We start from the raw sequence: 12,969 nt of genomic DNA, 5'->3' as shown, positions 1-12,969 counted from the left end.
TTACCACTCTTGTAGCTGTTAACTGCGAGTTTAGCTTGATTTAAAGGTTTTGGGGGGGACCATTTAACTTAATTACTGCTAGTTCTGAGATGTCGATATGAGTAGGGTTGGCACAGGTGCACCAATGTGGAAGACTGGGAGATGGGGTCACACTTATCTGTGTTCCTGTGGAAACTGTTAGGTAGTTAGAATAGGAAAAAGGAGTCCAGAATGGCCATGGCTAAAAGACAAAAGGAAAAGCCCCTGAAAATAGAACAAAGGAAGGTCCAGGGGCCAGAGTGAAGACCTCAGGTAAAACAAACAGCCCTCCTGGCTAGCCCAATTTACATAGGGCAGGCTCAGGGGGAGGAGAAAAAGCAAATAAAAAGAGGAGCCAAAATTGAGCTGGGGGTTTTTCTTCTCTTTGCAACTTTTGGGTTGGCCCACCCTCATGCCTGAGGGTGTATTTTCCTTTGCTTGCCAAATAAAACTGAGCTGTAACATGGAGCTGTAACACTGGTCCTTCCATTGCTTCAAATTTTTGCCGCAGCGAGACAGAACTGAGGAAATTACACACTTCTCCAACAAAACTATTTGAATATTTGTTTTATATGGATTTTTATTCACTTTTCAAACATGCTACTAAAGGCTTCAACTGCTGAGCAAGCATTTGTGGCTTGTGTATCAGCAGGATGGGCCAGAAGCTTAGTGTTGCAACTGGTTTTAACAAAAAAGGAATAAAGTATCTTGACATTAAAAAAAAAAAAAATGTAATGTGTGATAAAAGGTATCCTCAAAACCAGTATTAAACAGTTTAGCAACCATGTTATGTGGTGGTGGTGATGGTGGTGTTTAGTCTCTGAGTCGTGCTCAACTCTTGTGACCCCAGGGTCACAAGGACTGTAGCTCACCAAGCTCCTCTGTCTGTGGGATTTCCAGGCAAGAATACTGGAGTGCGTTGCCATTTCCTTCTCTACCCAGGGGATTAAAGTAGCATCTCCTGCATTGACATACCACCAAGCCACCAACCATGTAACTACTAATAAATATTCAGAAAAGTCTTCACGTTTCTGTAGAAATACCAAATTTAGTTCATATCTGACATTGTGCTTAATCTCCCACCATGGATACCATTGAAACATTTGGAAAGGTGACTAAATTGACATTATCTGTAACTAATTTAAAATTTGGGCTTCTCTGATAGCTCAGTTGGTAATTTATCTTTATGCTATCTTCCAAACTATTGGGCTTGATCATTTAATTCAAACTGGGAAAAAGTTGTAAAACCAAATCTATAACCAGATCTGGATATAAGACATGTAATACATTCCTAGGCAGAAATATTTATTAAAAATCACAGCTAAAGATTAGATAAGCTTATGGAAAAAATCTGAAGAAAAACTTTAAGGATCTGTAAAAGCTGATAAAGTAACATTTGCCTAAAAAATAAATTGGTTTGTAATCCCTATTTAATGGTTTCCAAAAAATTTTAAGAGTAATATTTTTCTCCTTCATTTAATTCACTATCTTATTCATTCAAACTTTCAAATTTACATGTTGCCAGGTTCAAATGCAAATGTCTCATCAGCTGTCAGCTTAAAAAGAAAAGATTTTATAAATTCCAAGTGTGATTATTTGGCTGCTTCTGGAAACTTAAGCTTTATTCTTTCAGTCTCAAATATATTAAAAATAAATAATCGACACATAAAAAGATCAAGCTGAGGCTATTTTGACCAAAGTAATGAATAAAACCTAAAGCTAAACCAATAATACTTCTAAAAGAATTTATTCTCTTATTTCACATTATCCTCTTTAAATCTGTTACTAACATTGAAATGGCTTATAAAAATAATTCGCTGGAGTCAAAGTATGATATTTCTGAATGACAAAATAAGGCAGCTATAATACAATAATAGCCCCTAGAAGTTGGGCCTGTAACCTATATCATATATTCTTTGGCTCATATAGATGACAAAGAAAGTTAACTATTCTAAAGGAATATAAGAAAAATATATTATATCTGAAATTTTCAGTTTTAAAAGGAGAATTAAAAGTCAATACTAAAAACACCTCAAATTACTCAAATTTATACAGAAAGTCATTTTAAATTTAGCAACTGCCTTAAATTGTTAAATATGTAAAGAAACATCTAGTTACATAAAATTAAGAAGCTTAAAATACCTTAAAAATTAGAAATCACCTGGAAATTTTCAGTATTTATTTTTGTCAAGTGAAATTTCAAAGAAGTGATTCATGGGCCAATTTCTACCACACCATCCTCTCCTCCTTTCCTCCCCAGCACTCTGTAATCATATTCACCAAATAAAGTGAGAGGGGATCATTTGGCAAACTCCACACTGAATAAGCTGAACTTCTCAGTATCTTTTCATTGTTTTCCTCATTATTAATTACATAAAAATTTCAAAGGAGTTCAATGATTTTAATCAGTGGACATTAGTAAATGAACTTTTGAACATTAGCATAAATTAGAGTTGCAAACTGGGTTATTGTTTTTCAATTCAGTTCACTAAATAGTTAATGCTGCTAAGTTGCTTCAGTCGTGTCCCACTCTGTGCAACCCCATAGATGGCAGCCCACCAGGCTCCCCCGTCCCTGGGATTCTCCAGGCAAGAACACTGGAGTGGGTTGCCATTTCCTTCTCCAAAATAATTAATTAAGACCTGCAATGCATAAACCATTATTCACCAACATGGGAAGTAAAATGATAAATTCTTTACATGCCAGTCAGCCTCCAGGTATTTACACCTTCAGTTCAGTTCATTTCAGTTGCTCAGTCCTGTCTGACTCTTTACAACCCCATGGACTGCAAAATTCCAGGCCTCCATGTCCATCACCAATTCCCAGAGACTACTCCACTCTGGTCGACTGAGTCAGTGATGCTATGATCACTTCTCATCCTCTGTCGTCCCCTTCTCCTCCTACCTTCAATCTTTCCCAGCATCAGGGTCTTTTCAAATGAGTCAGTTCTTTGTGTCAGGTGCCCAAAATGTTGGAGTTTCAGCTTCAGCATCAGTCCTTCCAATGAACATTCAGGACTGATTTTCCTTAGGTTGGGATGGTTGTATCTCCTTCCAGTCCAAGGCACTCTCAAGAGTCTTGTCCAGCATCACAGTTCAAAAGCATCAATTCTTCAGCACTCAGCTTTCTTTATATTCCAATTCTCACATCCATATATGACTACTGGAAAAACCACAGCTTTGACTAGATGCACCTTTGTTGGCAAAGTAATGTTTCTGCTTTTTAATATGCTGTCTATGTGGATCATAACTTTCCTTCCAAGGAGTAAGCGTCTTAATTTCATGGCTGCACTCACCATCTGCCGTGATTTTGCTGCTGCTGCTGCTAAGTCACTTCAGTCGTGTCCGACTGTGAGACCCCATTGACGGCAGCCCACCAGGCTCCTCCGTCCTTTGGATTCTCCAGGCAAGAATACTGGAGTGGGTTGCCATTTCCTTCTCCAATGCATGAAAGTGAAAAGTGAAAGTGTAGTCGCTCAGTCATGTCCGACTCCCAGCGACCCCATGGACTGCAGCCTACCAGGCTCCTACGTCCATGGGATTTTCCAGGCAAGAGTAGTGATTTTTGAGCCCCCCAAAAATAAAATCTGTCACTGTTTCCACTCTTTCCCCATCTGTTGCCATGAAGTGATGGAACCACATGCCATGATCTTAGTTTTCTGAATGTCAAGTTTTAAGCCAATTTTTCCACTCTCCTCTTTCACATTCATCAAGAAGCTCTTTAGTTTGTCTTCGCTTTCTACCATAAATGTGATGTCATCTGCATATCTGAGGTTATTGATGTTTCTCCTGGCAATCTTGATTCCAGCTTGTGCTTCATCCAGCCCAGCATTTCTCATGATGTACTCTGCTATAAATTAAATAAGCAGGGTGACAATATACAGCCTTGACATACTCCTTTCCTGATTTGGAACCAGTCTGTTTGTTGTTCCATGTCAGTTCTAACTGTTGCTTCCTGACCTGCATACAGATTTCTCAGGAGGAAGGTCAGGTGGTCTGGTATTCCCATCTCTTTTAGAATTTTCCACCATTTATTGTGATCCACAGAGTCAAAGGCTTTGGCATAGTCAATAAAGCAAAAATAGATGTTTTTCTGGAACTCTCTTGTTTTCTTGATGATCTAGCAGATGTTGGCAATTTGATCTCTGGCTCCTCCGCCTTTTCTAAAACCAGCTTGAACATCTGGAAGTTCATGGTTCACATACTGTTGAAGCCTGGCTTGGAGAATTTTAAGCATCACTTTACTAGTGTGTGAGATGAGTGCAATTGTGTGGTACTTTGAGCATTCTTTGGCATTGCCTTTCTTTGGAATTGGAATGCAAACTGACATTTTCCAGTCCTGTGGTCACTGCTGAGTTTTCCAAATTTGCTGGCATATTGAGTGAAGCACTTTCACAGCATCATCTTTCAGGATTTGAAAGAGCTCAACTGGAATTCCATCACTTTCACTACCTTTATTAGTAGCGATGCTTCCTAAGGCCCACTTGACTTCACATTCCAAGATGTCTGGCTCTAGGTGAGTGATCACACCATCGTGATTATCTGGGTCATGAAGATCTTTTTTGTACAGTTCTTCTGTGTATTCTTGCCACCTCTTCTTAACATCTTCTGCTTCTGTTAGGTCCATACCATTTCCCTCCTTTCTTGAGCCCATCTTTACATGAAAATTCCCTTGGTATCTCTAATTTTCTTGAGGAGATCTCTAGTCTTTCCCATTCTATTGTTTTCCTTTATTTCTTTGCACTGATCACTGAGGAAGGCTTTCTCATCTCTCCTTGGTATTCTTTGGAAATCTGCATTCAGTGGTATATCTTTCCTTTTCTTCTTTGACTTTTGCTTCTCTTCTTTTCATAGCTATTTGTAAGGCCTCCTCAGACAACCATTTTGCCTTTTTGCATTTCTTTTTCTTGGATGGTCTTGATCCCTGTCTCCTGTACAATGTCATGAATCTCTGTCTATAATTTTTCAGGTACTCTATCAGATCTAATCCCTTGAATCTATTTGTCACTTCTACTGTAAAATCATAAGGGATTTAATTTATGTCATACTTGAATGGTTTAGTTGTTTTCCCTACTTTTTTCAATATACGTCTGAATTTGGAAATAAGGAGCTCATGATTTGAGACAGTCAGATCCTGGTCTTCTTTTGCTGACTGTATAGAGCTTCTCCATCTTTGGCTGCAAAGAATATAATCAATCTGATTTCAGTATTGACCATCTGGTGATGTCCATGTGTAGAGTCTTCTCTTGTGTTGTTGGAAGAGGGTGTTTGCTATGACCAGTGCATTCTCTTGGCAAAACTCTGTTAGCCTTTGCCCTGCTTCATTTTGTACTCCAAGGCCAAATTTGCCTGTTACTCCAAGTATTTCTTGATGTCCTAGTTTTGCATTCCAGTCACCTATAATGAAAGCACATCTTTTTTGGGTGTTAGTTCTAGAAGGTCTTGTCATCTTCGTAGAACCATTAAACTTCTGTTTCTTCAGCATTACAGGTCAGGACATAGGCTTGGATTACCTTGATACTGAATGGTTTGCCTTGGAAATGAAGGGAAATCATTCTGTCATTTTTGAGATTGCATCCAAGTACTGCATTTTGGACTCTCTTGTTCACTATGATGGCTACTTCATTTCTTCTAAGGCATTTTTTTCCCACAGTAGTGGATATAATGGTCATCTGACTTAAATTCACCCATTCCAGTCCATTTTAGTTTGCTGATTCCTAAAATATCAATGTTCACTCTTGCCATCTCCTGTTTGAACACTTCTAATTTGCCTCGATTCATGGAGCTAACATTCCAGGTTCCTATGCAATATTGCTCTTTATAGCATCGGACTTTACTTCCATCACCAGTCACATCCGCAACTGGGTGTTGTTTTTGCTTTGGCTCCATCGATTCTTTCTGGATTTACTTCTCCACTGATCTCCAGTAGCATATTGGGCATCTACCGACCTGGGGAATTCATCTTTCAGTGTCCTATTTTTTTGTCTTTTCATACTATTCATGGTGTTCTCAAGGCAAGAATACTGAAGTGGTTTGGCATTCCCTTCTCCAGTAGACCACGTTTTGTCAGAACTCTCCACCATGACTTTATTCCTCAGTACACATTCCTGTAGCTTCTCAGTTCAGTTCAATTCAGTTGCTCAGTCGTGTCCAACTCTTTGCGACCCCATGGATCGTAGCACGTCAGGCCTCCCTGTCCATTACCAACTCCCAGAGTTCACTCAGACTCACATCCATCGAGTCAGTGATGCCATCCAGCCATCTCATCCTCTGTTGTCCCCTTCTCCTCCTGCCCCCAATCCCTCCCAGCATCAGAGTCTTTTCCAATGAGTCAACTCTTCACATGAGGTGGCCAAGGTACTGGAGTTTCAGCTTCAGCATTATTCCCTCCAAAGAAATCCCAGGTCTGATCTCCTTTAGAATGGACTGGTTGGATCTCCTTGCAGTCCAAGGGACTCTCAAGAGTCTTCTCCAATGCCACAGTTCAAAAGCATCAGTTCTTCAATGCTCAGCTTTCTTCACAGTCCAACTCTCACATCCATACATGACCACTGGAAAAACCATAGCCTTGACTAGACGGACCTTTGTTGGCAAAGTAATGTCTCTGCTTTTCAAAATGCTATCTAGGTTGGTCATAACTTTTCTTCCAAGGAGTAAGCATCTTTTAATTTCATGGCTGCAGTCACCATCTGCAGTGATTTTGGAGCCCAGAAAAATAAAGTCTGACACTGTTTCCACTGTTTCCCCATCTATTTCCCATGAAGTGATGGGACCAGATGCCATGATCTTCCTTTTCTGAATGTTGAGCTTTAAGCCAACCTTTTCACTCTCCTGTTTCACTTTCATCAAGAGGCTTTTTAGTTCCTCTTCACTCTCTGCCATAAGGGTAGCATCATTTGCATATCTGAGGTTATTGATATTTCTCCCGGCAATCTTGATTCCAGCTTGTGCTTCCTCCAGCCCAGCGTTTCTCATGATGTACTCTGCACATAAGTTAAATAAGCAGGGTGACAATATACAGCCTTGACGTACTCCTTTTCCTATTTGGAACCAGTCTGTTGTTCCATGTTCAATTCTAACTGTTGCTTCCTGACCTGCATATAGGTTTCTCAAGAGGCAGGTCAGGTGGTCTAGTATTCCCATCTCTTTCAGAATTTTCCACAGTTTATTGTGATCCACACTGTCAAAGGCTTTGGCATAGTCAATAAAACAGAAATAGATGTTTTTCTGGAACTCTCTTGCTTTTTCGATGATCCAGCGGATATTGGCCATTTGATCTCTGGTTCCTCTGCCTTTTCTAAAACCAGCTTGAACATCTGGGTAGCTTCTCAGGGCAACACAAATAATCGTCTTAAAATATTGTCCTCTTATTCAAATAACACCTTCCTCACATCTAAGACATTTCTCCAAGCACAGCTGCTTTCTTTCTCTCCAGCAATGTCATAAATCTGGGTAATTGCAATATTACCCTGCTCACAGATCCCTGCCTTTACCACAGACATTACTTGCCATAACTGGCAATACATGAAATAGGGCTAATCTGTACATTTCAGCCAGTACAGCCATGTCTTTGCTTGTGTTCATTTGCCTGTTTCAATAATTTATCTGCGAGGGAATAGCAAATAACCTGGCTATCGATTTAAATTCTTTCTTTCCTAAGGTGTCTATGTACCAAAGGGATAGTAATTCATGTTTGTTTGAACACTGTATATACCACAGTAGAATTTGGAGAAATTTGAAGCATTGAATGTAACTTTTTTCCAATACAGAAGACTCTGCTCTTCTTTACAAGACCAATATAATATATTTTAAAGTATATGAATCAGAGTATTCATCATTTGATAATGCATTCCTAAGACAAATTACCCTAAATATTTGCCCAAGAAAGACTAACAGCACAGGGTAATATTCATTAATTTATGGAATAGATTTATGGATTAATTTTAAAATCAATGGAAGCATAATACAATAAAAATAATACACTATAAGTAGTATCTGTTAAGTATTTGGTAGGTGGCATACAATGAAATAAGTGGGCTTCAAATAATTTAAGTGACATGCTCAAAGATGTTCAACTAAGTCTTATTTCTGCCATGTATTAAGTCCAGAATCTGATTTCAAGGACTAGGATCTTAACTACTGCTTTATAATATGTAAGATCTGAACTTATAGAACACAATTCACAATGGAACTTTGTACAAAACAAACTTTGAAGATTTAGGGTCCTTAAAACAACACCAGTGGGATATCAAGGCAGACATTGCTAATTAATTAGTGGTGAAGTCATATTTGCTAATTTCGAGAACAATGTCTGTGATGTTTTTCCATGGATGTGTTTGAAAGTGATTAGCATGGAAATTTTTAAAGATTAGAATTAAAATATATATAATTATTTATTAGGGTACTCACAAGAATATATGACTCATTAGGTACTGCGCTTCTGATTAATATATATATATATAATTATATATATATATATATATATATATATATATGTTTGCAAGATTCATTATTAAGAGCTCTTAGAGCTGGGGCAAAGGTCCCAACTTAGGTGATAAATTGTTGTTGTTATTCAGTCGCTAAGCTGGGTCCAGCTCTTTGCAACCCCATGGACTGCAGCATGCTGGCTCGCCTGTCCTTCACTATCTCCTGGAGTTTACTCAAACTCACGTGCGTTGAGTTGATGATATCCTCTGTTGCCCCATTCTCCTGCCCTCAATCTTTCCTAGCATAAGTGTCTTTTCCAATGAGTTGGCTCTTCGCATCAGGTGGCCAAAGTATTGGGCTCATCTTCACCATCAGTCCCTCCAAAGAATCAGTTCAGTTCAGTCACTCAGTCGTGTCCAATTCTTTGCATCCCCATGGACTGCAGCATGCCAGGCTTCCCTGTCCATCACCAACTCCCAGAGCTTTGCTCAAACTCACGTCCACCAAGTCAGTGATGCTATCCAACTATCTCATTCTCGGTCATCCCCTTCTCCTTCTGCCTTCAATCTTTCCCAGGATCAGGGTCTTTTCTAAGGAGTCAGTTCTTCATGTCAGGTGACCAAAATATTGGAGTTTCAGCTTCAACATCAGTCCTTCTAAAGAATATTCAGGACTGATTTCTTTAGGATTGACTGGTTTGATCTCCTTGCAGTCCAAAGGACTCTCAAGAGTTTTCTCCAGCACCACAATTCAAAATTATCAGTTCTTTGGTGCTCAACCTTCTTTTTGGTCCAAATCTCACATGAAAAATGGCAACCCACTCCAGTATTCTTGCCTGGAGAATCCCATGGAGGGAGGAGCCTGGCAAGATACAGTCCATGGGATCACAAAGAGTCAGACACGACTGAGCAACTAATTTTACTTTATTCTGCATATAAGTTAAATAAGCAGGGTGGCAATACACAGCCTTGATGTACTTACTCCTTTCCCAATTTGGAACCAGTCTGTTGTTCTATGTTCAGTTCTAACTGTTGCTTCTTGGCCTGCATACAGGTTTCTCAAGAGAGAGTTAAGGTGATCTAGTATTCCCATCTCTTTAAGAATTTTCCACAGCTTGTTGTGATCCACACAAAGGCTTTAATGTAGTCAATGAAGCAGAAGTATATTTTTTTCTGGAATTCTCTGTGTTTTTCTATGATCCAACAGATGTTGGCAATTTGGTCTCTGGTTCCTCTGCCTTTTCTAAATCCAGCTTGTACAATGGCAGTTCTTGGTTCACATACTGCTGAAGCCTACCTTGAAGGATTTTGAGTATAACCTTGCTAGCATGTGAAATGAGCACAATTGTGTGGTAGTTTAAGCATTCTTTGGCATTGTCTTTCTTTGGGATTGGGATGAAAACTGACCTTTTCCAGTCCTATCTACCCACAAAGAGAAGGTATTTCCTCAGATTCAAGGTCTCAGTTGTTGGCCCCAGCCAAGGGCTATGTCTCTCCACATATCCTCCTTTCCAACACAGTGCCTATCCTCTTCCTTCAAGGTCTAGTTTCCTAAGTCTCTAGAGATTAAAAAAAAAAAGAAAGAAAAGAAACTTCTTCATTCATTTCATATGTATGTAACACTTTTTCTGTCGAGCAAGAGTATAAAAAGTGGATGATGTTTATTCTCAAGGTGAATATTTCAGAGGGGGGAAGAGTCCAAAAACTATCACTATGCATCTTTTAGCATTTCTGTATGTGAAAGGTGTTCTGTAACAGTTTATTGATGAAAACAGGGCTAGATATCTTTCCCAGACCATCACACTGCTTCTATCTCTTTCTTGGTATTTAAAATAGCTGGGTGAAATTTTTATTTAAAAAAAAATCAAGAAATCAGATTCTGGACTATATCTTCTAATAATGAATATGAATTGGAAAGCCCACAGGCCAACACAAAGACCATATATATTGCACAATTCTCCTGGTGGGTGTTGAGGGTGGGGAGGAGAATCAGTAGGAGATTTGGTTTAAAATATCTGCTTCTTCTAAGGGCTTCCCTGGTGGCTCAGAAGGTAAAGCATCTGCCTGCAATGTGGGAGACCTGAGTTTGATCCCTGGGTTGGGAAGATCCCCTGGAGAAGGAAATGGCAACCCACTCTGGTTCTCTTGCCTGGAAAATCCTATGTACAGAGACCCTGGTAGGCTACAGTCCATGGGGTTGCTAAAAGTTGGACAGGACTGAGTGACTTAACTTTCACTTCACTAGGGTCTGAAGGATGGTTTGAATCTTGAATTTCAGCTGAGAATTTGCTTTGCTGGTGACTGAACAATGACCATTTCAGGTCCTATTTGACACACACTCTTCTCTTCAAACCATGGAGATATAAGAAATCTCTAAGGACTCTTGTGTCTGTAGTCACCACCATAAATTTATAGATGCCTCTATTGAGAGTTCTACTGACTTCCTTAAGAATCTGCCTATAATTACAAGACAGATGAGCCATTTCCCCCTGTCTCAAGAAGGCAATGGCACCCCACTCCAGAACATCCATGGAAAATCCCATGGATGGAGGAGCCTGGAAGGCTGCAGTCCATGGGGTCGCTGAGGGTCGGACACGACTGAGCGACTTCACTTTCACTTTTCACTTTCATGCATTGGAGAAGGAAATAGCAACCCACTCCAGTGTTCTTGCCTGGAAAATCCCAGGGACGGGGGAGCCTGGTGGCTGCCGTCTATGGGGTTGCACAGAGTCAGACACGACTGAAGTGACTTAGCAGCATAATGAAGTAGACTTCTGTGAGGGAGTAGCCTTATGGGTCAAAGGTAGCTGTCTTTGCTGCTGCTCTGCAGTCTGTCTGCTCAAGGAACAGAGGTGATTCCAAATCAGAGAGCTCACCTCAGTCCAGGAGGAAGGAGCAGAAATAGCAACTGACATTTATAATAGTTGTTTTCTCCTCCTTTTTCCATCAAAGACATCTAACTGCTAATCAGAGCTTCTGATCAGCATGTGATAACATTACAGAATTATCAACTGAGTGGATATAATTCTATTACAGAGGAGATATTTGACAGATTAGTTAGCTCATGCCACTGTATCATGGAAAGCATTTTAATTTTTGTTAGGCTTTTAAAATTTTTGAAATGTTTCAAAGATTCCCTATTATACTCCCAAACTCCAATGAGCCCAAAAATGACAAACTGCCTCCACCAAGAGAGAACCAATTTCTCACCATTTAAAACTGCTGTTTAAGTTTTTTTTTTAATATAAAAGAAGTGACTTGCACATGGAAATTCAGAAACAACCAAGGCAACATTATCTAGATGTCAGCCAAGGTCATTCTTCACTTTATGATTTCCTTTCACCCCTATCTCATGTCCAGGGAAAAGCCAATCCCTTAGAGAGAATTTTTGCCACAACTTGAAAGCTTGCATTTTATCACCTCTAAATATGAACTCTTCTCCTGCTCAGTGGTCACCATTAATTGTTTGACCCAATAAACTTCTCTTCTCTGCTCAGCACTATTTCAGACATACAGTCTTTTATTTTTTTAATCTATTTTTTAACTGAAGGATAGTTGCTTTACAGAATTTTGTTGTTTTCTGTCAAACATCAACATGAATCAGCCATAGGTATACATATGTGCCCTCCCTCTTCAACAGTCTTTTTCTTTGATTTATCAAAAGACTATTCAGTCAAGAAATTTATGTATTCTATAATAATCTATATGGGAAAAGAATCTGGAAAAGAATGGATAATGTATATGTATAACTGAATCACTTTGGTGTGTATCTGAAACTAACACAACATTCTAAATTAACTATGTGTGTGTGTTCAGGCATGTCTGACTCTTTGTGACCCCATGGGTGTAGCCTTCCAGGCTTCTCAGTCTATGGAATCTTCCAAGCAAGTATACTGGGGTTGGTTGCCATTTCCACTTCCAGGGATCGAACCCACATTCCTTGCATCTCTTGCATTGGTAAGTGGATTGTTTACCACCAGGAAGGCAAAACAAACAAACAAACAAAAAGATACTCCAACATAAAATAAAAATTAAATTTAAAAAATAAAATACAATTATTTATAACATTTAAAAATTGTTTATATAACAGACACTACTAAAGATGTGTATGATGAAGCAAGATACGGATGATTATAGCTCCTGATAAGAAACAGCAAAAACTGAGTATACACTTTTAATCATCCCTCTCTCCTAGGAATTTCTCACTCTTGATATTTCTCTACTGTCCCCCACTTGCTATCATGTTTCTGACCTGCTCTTATTCTCTTCTGAGTTCACTCCCACCTACAAGTAACTGTTTATTGCTGATGCTGAGCAGCCCAGCCATTAGTCTCGTTCAAAACCATACCCTGGAGGCTTCCTGCTTTCCAACAAAGAGAGGTCTTTCAAGGTGTCTTGTTAAAAAACGTCCATGTACTGTAAGATAGAAATCATGCCACTCCTTTAGGGCACAGCAGTGACCTTCAGTTGTGTTTTTAAAATAGCTTTGTTTTTTACTCTCTCTGAAAAGGTCTTGTCATCCAAAC

At 39.3% G+C, this 12,969-nt stretch overlaps 1 non-coding gene across 1 annotated transcript; it reads right to left on the bottom strand.

Annotated features, from left to right (window-relative positions):
• Positions 1-12,570: 12,570 nt before the first annotated feature.
• MIR2365 (microRNA mir-2365) lies at positions 12,571-12,649 on the bottom strand. The gene has a single exon (NR_030948.1). It is a non-coding gene; the product is annotated as a microRNA mir-2365 (primary transcript).
• Positions 12,650-12,969: the final 320 nt, after the last annotated feature.

This window comes from Bos taurus, chromosome 21, assembly GCF_002263795.3.
Source record: "Bos taurus isolate L1 Dominette 01449 registration number 42190680 breed Hereford chromosome 21, ARS-UCD2.0, whole genome shotgun sequence".
Classification (NCBI taxonomy): domain Eukaryota; kingdom Metazoa; phylum Chordata; class Mammalia; order Artiodactyla; family Bovidae; genus Bos; species Bos taurus.
This window is presented reverse-complemented; position numbering and strand designations above follow the sequence as displayed.